Source organism: Capricornis sumatraensis, chromosome 7 (assembly GCF_032405125.1).
Source record: "Capricornis sumatraensis isolate serow.1 chromosome 7, serow.2, whole genome shotgun sequence".
NCBI lineage: Eukaryota > Metazoa > Chordata > Mammalia > Artiodactyla > Bovidae > Capricornis > Capricornis sumatraensis.
Window position 1 is genome coordinate 30,210,590 of NC_091075.1, and position 12,067 is coordinate 30,222,656.

Sequence of the window (12,067 nt, forward strand, 5' to 3'; positions counted from 1 at the left end):
AAGAGAAACGTAAAAAGAGAAACCACAAAAGTCATAGTTAACTTTCTGAAAAGGTTGCTGTCTAGAAAACTGCTTACCACTGATCTGTTTTCTTAGAGAGCAAGAAGAAAGGAAAGCAAACAAACAGCCTTTAATAAGCCCTCATATTCATTTGCTATCTTCTTTTTCCTTACTTCTTCTCTAACAATGTGTCTCTTAAATTGGGGACAAAACATAGTTAGTGATTTAAAGCATTCATTAAATTTCTAAGGGAAAAAAAAAAAAAAAGAGCTATGTTAAAGTAGTAATTACAAAAAGTGACCCCAGCCAGCTGTACGATGACCTCTTAGCCTGAAGACTGACTCACTCAGCTCATCTGCCATGTTTTACTTTCTGGACTGCTGTGTGAAAGGACCCCCTTCTCAGTGTGTTTTAGTCATATCTCAACTAGCTTCTGTGATATCGTTCAAGTCCTACCTTTACAATAAGGCTCTCACAGACCATTCTATCCTGTATGTGGACTTATTCTGATATGTGTTGCTCTACAAATCTGACCACCTGATCACTTCTTCTATCTTTTCATAAAATCATTTATGAGGGTATCCTTCTTTCTGGTGACATTCTAAATTCACCAAAGGAAGTGATAATGTGCTTTTTGTGTTTTTAGTTAATATATTTTCTAGTGCTAACTTGTCCTAAGCATTTATTTCATAATAAATAATATGATTCATTCTGCAAACATTAATAATAAGTTCTGCCATGAGACTATAACATACTAGATATTGCACTGGGAATATAGTTAACATATATTAAGTATTTAATATATGTTAAGTATTATTTTTTGTGCTTTACATTTGAAAACTTATATTTAATTGTCACTGTCAAGTTATGACATAGACACTATTATTATCCCCTCCCTCAATTTACAGATTAAGAAACTGAGATACAATCACATTGTTCAAGGTCATAGGGTTAATAAATAACTTGTTCAAGGTCATAGGGTTAATATATAACTCATTCAAGGTCATAGAGTTAATAAATAATAAGATCAAGATAGAATCCATGGAGTCTCATTATAGGTATATGTGATTAACTCCTTAGCTCATTGTACCTAAACGCTTGAGAAGAACACAAAAATTTAATGAGCAATCACAAGGCAACAAAATACTGTAACAGGGTATAGACAAGTTATAGAGGAACATGAAGGAAGATACTTAATGTAGACCTGTGGACACAAGGTCTATATATTCTGTGCATATAAATTAGATATAAATTATATGTGTATAGAGAGAGGAAAAGAAGCAGGATACACACACACACACACACATACATACACACTGCACACTACATTAGTTCTTAGGTGGTCTTGGCTTTTGGTCTTCAGTTTGTTTCTATCTTTTGCATAACAGCAGTTTTGCATTCAGTTCAGTCCAGTTCCCTGGTGGCTCAGAGTTTAAAGTGTCTGCCTAGAATGCAGGAGGCCAGGGTTTGATCCTTGGGTCGGGAAGATCCCCTGGAGAAGGAAATGGCAACCCACTCCAGTACTCTTGCCTGGAGAATCCCATGGAGGGAGGAGCCTGGTAGGCTACAGTCCATGGGGTCACAAAGAGTCAGACACAACTGAGGGACTTCACTTTCACTTTCAGTTCAGTTCAGTCACACAGTCGTGTCTGACTCTTTGTGACCCCATGAATTGTAGCATACCAGGTCTCCCTGTCCATCACCAACTCCTGGAGTTCACTCAAACTCACTTCCATCGAGTTGGTGATGCCATCCAGCCAGCTCATCCTCTGCTGTTCCCTTCTCCTCCTGCCCCCAATCCCTCCCAGCATCAGGGTCTTTTCCAGTGAGTCAACTCTTCGCATGAGGTGGCCAAAGTACTGGAGTTTCCGCTTTAGCATCATTCCTTCCAAAGGACACCCAGGACCAATCTCCTTTAGAATGGACTGGTTGGATCTCCTTGCAGTCTAAGGGACACTCAAGAGTCTTCTCCAACACCACAATTCAAAAGCATCAATTCTTTGGTGCTCAGCTTTCTTCACAGTCCAACTCTCACATCCATACATGGCCACTGGAAAACCCATAGGCTTGACTAGACGGACCTCTGTTGGCAAAGTAATGTCTCTGCTTTTGAATATGCTACCTAGGTTGGTCATAACTTTCCTTCCAAGGAGCAGGCGTCTTTTAATTTCATGGCTGCAATCACCATATGCAGTGATTTTGAATTCCAGGTGAGCTATTTCAAATCCTGAAAGATGATGCTGTGAAAGTGGTGCACTCAATATGCCAACAAATTTGGAAAACTCAGCAGTGGCCACAGGACTGGAAATGGTCAGTTTTCATTCCAATTCCAAAGAAAGGCAATGCCAAAGAATGCTCAAACTACCGGACAATTGCACTCATCTCACATGCTAGTAAAGTAATGCTCAAAATTCTCCAAGCCAGGCTTCAGCAATATGGGAACTGTGAACTTCCAGATGTTCAAGTTGGTTTTAGAAAAGGCAGAGGAACCAGAGATCAAATTGCCAACATCTGCTGGATCATCGAAAAAGCAAGAGAGTTCCAGAAAAACATCTATTTCAGCTTTATTGACTATGCCAAAGCCTTTGACTGTGTAGATCAAAATAAACTGTAGAAAATTCTGAAAGAGATGGGAATACCAGACCACCTGACCTGCCTCTTGAGAAATCTGTATGCAGGCCAGGAAGCAACAGTTAGAACTGGACATGGAACAACAGACTGGTTCCAAATAGGAAAAGGAGTACGTCAAGGCTGTATATTGTCACCCTGCTTATTTGACTTCTATGCAGAGTACATCATGAGAAATGCTGGGCTGGAAGAAGCACAAACTGGAATCAAGATTGCCAGAAGAAATATCAATAACCTCAGATATGCAGATGATACCACCCTTATGGCAGAAAAGTGAAGAGGAACTAAAAAGCCTCTTGATGAAAGTGAAAGAAGAGAGTGAAAAAGTTGGCTTAAAGCTCAACATTTGGAAAACTAACATGGCATCTGGTCCCATCACTTCATGGGAAATAGATGTGGAAACAGTGGAAACACTGTCAGTTTTGCATTAAATCTATTTAAAACTGGATATACAACAACAACCAAAAAAGACCGCCCTGTCACCTGCAAAATCTTGTTATCTACATCTTCCAACTGAATTCCTGGGGAATATAATAGGCTTAGATAAGTTTACAGTATAAAACATACTTCTAAATAAAACTTCTAAAATTATATAAATTAGTTTCTTCTAAAATGAAGAGTCCCCTGGACAATAAGAAGATCAAACCAGTAAATCCTAAAGGGAATCTATCTTGAATATTCATTGGAACGACTGTTGCTGAAGCTCCAATACTTTGGCCACTTGATGCGAAGAGCCAACTCATTGGAAAAGACTCTGTTGCTGGAAAAGATTTAGGACAAGAGAAGAAGGGATCAACTGGGGGTGAGATGGTTGGTTGGCATCACTGACTTAAAGGACATGAGTTTGAACAACTCATGTTGTGGGGGATAGTGAAGGACAGGGAAGCCTGGTGTGCTGCAGTCCATGGTGTCATGAAGAGTAGAACATGACTTAGTGACTGAAGATCAACTAAAACTGAGAAAACCATTTGACTACAAAGTCATATACAAATATATTGCCCACTCAACTGTTTGTCTTCTGAATTAATAACCCCAGAATATTTACTAGGAAAAATATCCAGAACTTTTGCAAATCATAATAATATTTTAGCAATGGAATTTCAAAATTTATACAAATATCTTGCCAAAGTGGAACTCTGGATATATAACAGCTGTGCTTAATTTTTCAAGATTGGGAATCCCTACAGTGTTCCCTTGTGGCTCAGATGGTAAAGAATCTGCCTGCAATGCCACAGACCCAGCTTCAATCCCTGGGTTGGGAAGACCCGCTGGAGAAGGGAATGGCAACCCCTTCCAGTATTCGTGCCTGGAGAATTTCATGGACAGAGGAGCCTGATGGGCCCCAGTCTGTGGGGCTGTGAAGAGTTGGGCACGACTGAGTAACTACCCTGGTTCTAACAGTGCTCCAAAGAGTTTGGCATATTTGTCATCTGTGAGAAGACCCAAAATCTTACTCAACTTCTCAGCATTCTTTGAACCCAAGGAATAAATTACTTCAAGGGGCAATTTTCATTGTCCATTCACTGCTTGTGTATTAAGCGCTGACGTATAAAAGTAATTCCGCCATTAGGGGAGCCAGCTACTTGTGCAGAAAGAGATTCCTTGATTGTTTTAATCTTTTTCAAATCAAGTATCAGTACAGCCCAAGTCTGAACCTCAGTGTCTTCCCAAACATGCCAGGGAGCAAAGCCTGATGTACAGAGAAAATGTGAGGCAGAGGATGAGCCAGAGATGCACTGATAAAATAATGCTCTGAGCAAGACTGCTACACTGCACAAGTCCAAGAGGCACAAGTCACTTTATCGCATATATATATATATAATATGCCCTGGAGTTAAGCAGTTTATAGCCTGCTTAACCACACCTGGCAGCCCTGACTAGGGCTTCACTTAATGCTCCAAATAATATTTCCAATGAGTTCATTTTAGAGACATGAAAACATCAAACAAGGTTACTCTTCAGCTTCAGAAACAGCTGATTTTCAAGATAATGCAGAGAAAGCATATCATTATAAAATTCAACATTTACATTGCACAACATCAATGATTAGTTTAAGAGGCTTCTTTCTTTCTTTTTTTTTTAAAGTAACCATCACTGCTAGGGGACATGGTGCCAAACTTATGTGCATGTTTCATCTTGCTCTCTAATAAAGCTCTTAATTTTGGTTACTATTTAAAGTGCATTATATTAATTAGCCATTTGCTCAGCAGTCTCCTTCCCAGGGTTCCTTCTTGCAGTTCCCTTGACCCTGTGGCAGGACTTGGCAGTCGCTACAGCAAGAGTTCAGATGTCTGAAAACAGAATTCAATGATCTTTTGCCAACATGAAGGAGATAGATATGAGCATAAGAAAAAAACGCATTGCTCTGCAAAACACTGCTTCATTTCTCAAACACAGAGGGAGGGCAGAGAAGACTAAATTGCATTGGGCTGCTTCTCAGGCTTAAAATAGAGGTTTACAAAGCAGCTTCTTTTTTTTTTTTTTTTGTTCAATTCATCATTAGTTTAATATTATTTGGATAGGAAACTGATTTAACTCAATTACCTTTAACTGAATTCAGGGCATTTTAGTCACACAAACAAGAAAGGCAGTGTAGAGTAGACTTAGAGTTACTGCGGTTGAGGCAGAGAAGAAATGTTCCACCCACTCAGCTGCCCATTAGTGCCCTTACTATTCTCATCCATAATTACATTCTATCTGCAATTTTATTCTCTTCACAGAGTCACATAATCTGACTTCGGGCATTATCTTTTTAAACCCATAACATGCTGGAAAGTCTCGTAGTTTCACCAGCCTTACTGAAAATTCTGGACGTTTCTTCCCCAACTGTTTCCTCTTAATTATGATTTAAAAGCCCAATTTAGGATCCTAAAAATTTTGGTTTTTCATTAGCATCCTCCTTATATTGCACAAGTATGAGTTTGTTACCGGAAAATTGGATTACAAGAGAGAAACACACACACACACACACACACACACACAAACATACAACATGGAAGGAATAAGAACCTGGGAGGCAACACTACTTCAGGGGCCAAATTTGATATCAGTTAGCATTACTCGGTAAAGCAAAGTTCATCATCTGCCTTGTTCAGGTCCTGGCAGCCATCCCCAATACCATCAAGTTCTCTCTTTTGCATCTTTCCACTCTACTTTCCCTATGCCCGGAGGGCAACGTTTATAATCAAGGCATAAGACAGCTAATCTTCTCCAAGATATAAGAGCTGAATCTCCTGGTTTCATATTGTGGAGTTATCCTAGGTAATTTATTTATTTACAACATTGGCTAATAAAGCCTTAAATGTGTGAAGCATTTATCCAGATATCACCATAGAATTCTGTGGGGATGGGCATAACTCAGAAGGGGCATCCTGGTAGAATCTTAGACATATTTTTTTTTAAATATATGGGCTATTAAATAAGGTGAGAGAAAAAATATATGCCAAGAGCTTTTTCTTTCGCCAAACCATTCTGATTTGTGCCATTGCCAAATTGATGATGGCTTTTCTGGAAAAAAAACAAAAACAAAAACAAAAAAACTTGCTCATTTTGAGATAGTCTCAATATTTTAAGCATAGATTTCAGAAATGAACTGCATAAATGACCCTGCACAGAGATAGAAGCAGAAAGAATGGTTCCATGGAAGGAACTCCAAGCTAGTTCTTGTGCTCAGATGTTCCCAGGAAGGGGATACTTCAACAGAGCCTGCTGGGTGGCCTTTCCTTGGTGTTAGCACTCAGAGCTGTTGAACATGGACTAATACTCTCCATTGTGCAATATAATGTCATTTTGCTCTAACTTGTTTTGATCACAGACAGGCTAGACAACTTCTACACTAGGAATGAGTATAGGTAATAAGGGGGAAAATGCTTCATGCATGAAAAGTGGCACACATTTATAAACAGCTTATTATAAATGGTCATTGGCCTAATTCCCTAACAAATGTTTAAAGGAAGAATTATTAATTCTATTTTTTAAATGAGGAGACTGGCTTGAAGAGGTGAAAAGGTTGGCTCAGAACCCTGTAAAAACTCAGTGGCAAGGTAGAAGCTCAAATGCAAGGATTTTATTTCTAAGTCCAGTGTTGGTTTAACCCACTGCAAATCTCTATACTTTCACTAAACCTTAAAATAGTCCTATATAAGTGCTTCTTAAAAACATCCTAATGACCTCAAAGAAAAGAGATGATAGATTATATACTAAAATTAGGTTATGATTTTCATGCTTTTCTGGGGAGCTCTTTTATTGTTTGATAGGATCATAGAGAAACTAGAAGAGTCATAAAACAGAGGACAATTCCCTGGAATCAAATAATACAATTAGGCTAATCTGCTTTTACTGCACCAAAATATATCTTATGAACAAATAGCTGCTGAGCAGAAGCTGTAGTTGTGGTAATAATATACACAGGCACACTCAAATTGTGATGCACATAACTAAGTCTTTGTAGTCACTGGAGTATGTAGGGCAGTGAAAGTGAAGCTCATTGACAAATGTGGTTTGGTTTTCTCCCAGACTTCTCAATTTCCTTAATTTTAAAAAGAAGTTATTGGATATCTTGTGTTTTTAAATGGTCATAAAAGTTTCTCTTTCCTTGCACAATTTTTCTTCTTTGCATAGAAAGATATTTATTTTAATTAGTTGATTTTACTCTACTCACATTTCAAATTCCAATGCTTCAATTCTAGTCAACTATCACCTTGATCAATGACACTTAGATATTTATCCTTAGTGCTCACATCCTCTTTGTCCATTTCTTTCTCGGACTTCCTAGTCATTGATTTATCTCTGGAACATTTCTCAAGACTGTTCATATCAGCCTGCTTTCCTAAAACCCCTCAATACTTCTTACTTGAACAGCAAAAATCACTTAGAGTTCTTGTTTCCACCTCTATTTCTTCCATTATAAAGATAAGACCTATCTTCTGTCAAAAATTAATAAACAGAAACCTTAGTTAAATAGAGTCGAGGACCAGAGAGGGAGCTCTCATGCCCTACCACTTTGTGGAGCCCAACAGGGAAATGAAAGACTTCTTGCCTGGCCAGAACTCAGCCAATGAGAGACTATCACAACTAAGCCAATGAAAAGTCTTGGACTCTTTGTTAAATATAGTTTCCCCAAATTTCTTTTCCACTCTGTAAATTAGTTTTCATTTTTGCTGGGGGACTGCACATGCCTTGACGTGGATATAGACCTCAAACTGTAGCTCTGCTGATCTTGAATAAACCATTTTTGCTGGAGAAATAATTGGTAGTCTGGTGGCTCAGATGGCAAAGCGTCTGTCTACAATGTGGGAGACCTGGGTTCAAGCCCTGGGTTAGGAAGATCCCCTGAAGAAGGGAATGGCAATCCACTCCAGGACTATTGCCTGGAAAATCCCATGGACAGAGGAGCCTGGTAGGCTACAGGCCATGGGGGGGTCGCAAAGAGTAGGACACGACTGAGCTACCTCACTTGATTTATGTGAACACTTTCTAAAATATAAATATAACTATGACAATCTTTTACTGAAATGTCTAGTACCTTAATAAAGAATTTAAAATATGAAAATATTTATCAGATAATATTAAAGAAAATATTAAAAATGCTCTCTGCAGTATTAGACTAACTAGGTAAATATTATGGAAGCATGTAGGCAACAACACACAAATTGCTCAGAAGTTGTGTATTAATGTGGACACAAAATATATTGCATTGATATCTTTATTTTTGTGTAACGTTGAAATTGTGTGTATGTTAGTAGCTCAGTCACATCTGACTCTTTGCAACTCCATAGACTGTAGCCCACCACACTGTTCTGACCATGGAATTCTCATTCCTTTCTTCAGGGGATCTTCTTGACCCAGAGATTGAACCTGTGTTTCCTGCATTGCATCTGAGCCACCAGGAAAGCCCACTTTAAAATTATCAATAAATAATAAAAATATATATTCAATAATTGTGCTGCCTAGCATATTTAGTCCAATTACATTGACACAGCACAGAAAATTCTTTCAAAACTGTATTCAATTTTCCCTAGAAAAAAGTTTTTTTAAAAAATAATTATATCCAGGCATACAATGCTATTCAACCTCTTAAAAATGCACTTTAGTTCCTTTTCCATATTCCCTCCCTATGTGCCTACTTGGTACATAAATCCCATTTTTCAATGCTTGTCTTTTATTTCTGTCCTAGATCCTACCCAAATTTTCCAGGCAATAAGGTTCTTTATCATTTATGTTTCTAATGCTCTGTCCAACCACAAAAGAAAGAAAGAAACATTGCTTTTTGCCAAGACACAGATGGGCCTTGAGGGCATTATATTAAGTCAGCTAGAGGAAGAAAAATACTATATGATTCTACTGATATGTGGAATCTTAAAAACAAAATAAAACAAAACAACAACAACAACAAAAACTTGTAGATACAGACAGAGAGCAAATTGATATTGCAAGAGGCAGGGATGAGGGTGGGGAAAATGGATGAAGAGGGTGAAAACATAGACTTCCAGTTATAAGATAAATCTGTCCTGGAGATATAATGTACAGCAAGGTGACTAGAAATAACAATAGTGTTGTATGTTTGAAAGTTGTTAAGAAAGTAAATCTTAAAAGTTCCCATACAAGAAGAAAAATTAACTATGTGAGGAGATTGATGCCAGCAAACTTACTTGATAAACATTTTGCAATATATACATGTATCAAAGTATGTTGTGCATATTGGATTAATACAATGTTAAATGTCAATTATTACCTCAGTAATACAGGGGGAAAAATGTCTTTGACATACTAAGCCCATCACTGAACCTCCTTGAAATTAAAGATCTTAACTTTTCATTTCTGAATATCTCTTTTAATTGATAAACTCCTCTAGAATACTTCTTTTCCCTCTCAGTGACCCATTATTCCTCTTAACCCTAGCCTCCATTTATAGCTGGAGAAAGAAATGGCAACTCACTCCAGTATTCTTGCCTGGAGAATCCCAGGAATGGGGAAGCCTGGTGGGCTGCTGTCTATGGGGTCGCACAGAGTCAGGCATGACTGAAGTGACTTAGCAGTGGCAGCAGCAGTTTATAGCATCACATTTAGATTGGAGTTGAAGCTGGAGCTTTTCCCTGAAATTATGTATTTCATCAGAGTTATAATGGTTATAAGTAGAAACAGAAGCAATGCCATTAAAAAATATAACAACCCAATTAAAGTTTTTACTTGTAGTCCATTCTAATGTGCAGAAGAGCTAACTTAGAGAAACTTTTCATTTCTTATTATGTGAAATAGTTATTAGGTCTCATAGATATCACAAAACTACAATGAGGACACATGAAAGCCAAGAATCCAGTGAAGAGTCCCTAGTCATATCCAGCTATGATAAAAAAAAATATGGTTTTCCTTCTTGAAGGACTATTCTGGGTCTTTGGCAAATTTAAAAAGTGCTCAGTATTAGTGTGTGTCTCTTCATTTGTGTTCCATAAATATTATGTATCATTATACTTACTATTAGATGTCTATAGTATATCATCAAATGCTATCTCTGAACATATGATAACAATTCTTGAATCATTGTTCTGAGTTACTCAGTTTCAAACACAGATTAACCTCAGCTCAAATCCTTATATGAGCCATCATCCTGTAGCAGAAACCCACCCTACATATTTTGCCTTAAGGTTAATAGAAAAAGTCACCTTCTTGAAAGATAATCCTGAGCTCAACTTTATTCAGTGTTTCCATCTGGATCTATATTGTTTTATTTGCTTCCATAAGGGTTATATGCTGTAATAAGCAAACCATGAGGTACAGCTGAACTTGATAATTGTACTCTATTATATTTTCTTTGAAAAGCAAAACATAACTTGTTTACTGAAAAAGTTCAATAAAAGTTAAAAATGAAAAAAAAAAACTCAGAACACATTAAGGAACATAATGAAGCACATTTTCACAATATGAGAGAACTAGGTTTGGTTTGGATATCAGTTATAAATGCATTATTTAAAAAACAGCTTAATAATTAACTCAAAGCTCTAATCAGTGGTAAGTCCTTAGCTAGCATGGATTTTTATGTTTATGAAAAAATAATGAAATAAGAAATGATCTGGTTAGACTGGAGTCTGCCTAGTTTTCCAAAAAATATGATTTGGGATCTTAAATTTTTGGATTCTATTCTAAGTAAGAAAATTAGGTTTTTGACTCTTCACTGGGGTTGTGGAAAGTTCTTACACATTTTCTTTATGAAACTCATGAAGAAATCAAATGAAAATAAATTAACTAAGCTAATGCATATGAAACTGGATGCAAAGTTTATGTTAATTGACAGTTTCAGAAAGTACTTACTAAAAGCCTTGCTTTTAACTTGGTCACAACTACAGTAATTTTAATTATTTTCACTGTTCAGTTATTAACTTAATGTGTATTTGAAATATTGGCTAATTTCCTTCAATGTTAATTATATATTGTCCTTTGCCTCTCATTATGTATACAAAGAAAGAACACATGTGTATATGAATGCATAGCATGAAAATGAAGATGGCACAAGGGAAATACACTAGGAATTTGGAGCACTAATTGTCATAACAACAGACTTGATTTAGGTACATTGAGGCCTTTCTTTCTTTCTTTCTTTTTTTTATTTTACCAGCATTTGCCTTGTTTAACAACAGGAAAATTTTTACATTATCTCAAAAATATTAGTCTTTGAGTTTTCTCAGCCAGACAATCCTGCAATCAGAAGCCATATTCCTTGGAGGCTCCAAGGCCAAATCTCAAAAACTCCATTGAATGATGCGTGTTGGTTGCTTAGTCATGTCTGACTCTTTGCAACCCCATGGACTATAGCTTACCAGGCTCCTCTGTCCGTGGAATTCTCCAAGAAAGAATACTGGAGTGGCTTGCCATTTCCTTCTCCAGGGGATCTTCCTGACCCAGGGATCAAACCTGTGTCTCTTGCATTGCAGACAGATTTTTCACCGCCTAAGCCACCAGGGAATTTAATGATAGCCTTTCTTTTTATATGCTAGGTGATTCTGTCTTAGGCAGAACTCTATACCACTATCTTTGTGCCTCCATCTATAAGGGAAATCAAATGTACTCTTTGACCTAGCCAAAGTACACAGAATCAAGAAAACGCATTTTGATCTTAATAAACTTAGGTAATAGTATGATTTCAAAGCACTTTTGTCACACATAATCTCTCAATAAGTGATAATGAGAATTGCAATGATTTGGCCATAACTTGGGCTGAAGTGAAGTATTAGTTTCTCAGTTGTGTCTGACTCTTTGTAATCCCATGGACTTGTAGACCCCCAGGATCCTCAGTCCACAGACTTCTCCAGGCAAGAATAATGGAGTGGGTAGCCATTCCCTTTTCCAGGGGATCTCCTGACCCAGGGGTTGAATCTGGATCCCCTGTATTACAGATAGGTTCTTTACCATCTGAGCCACCAAGGAAGGCCAAATCAAAATAAGT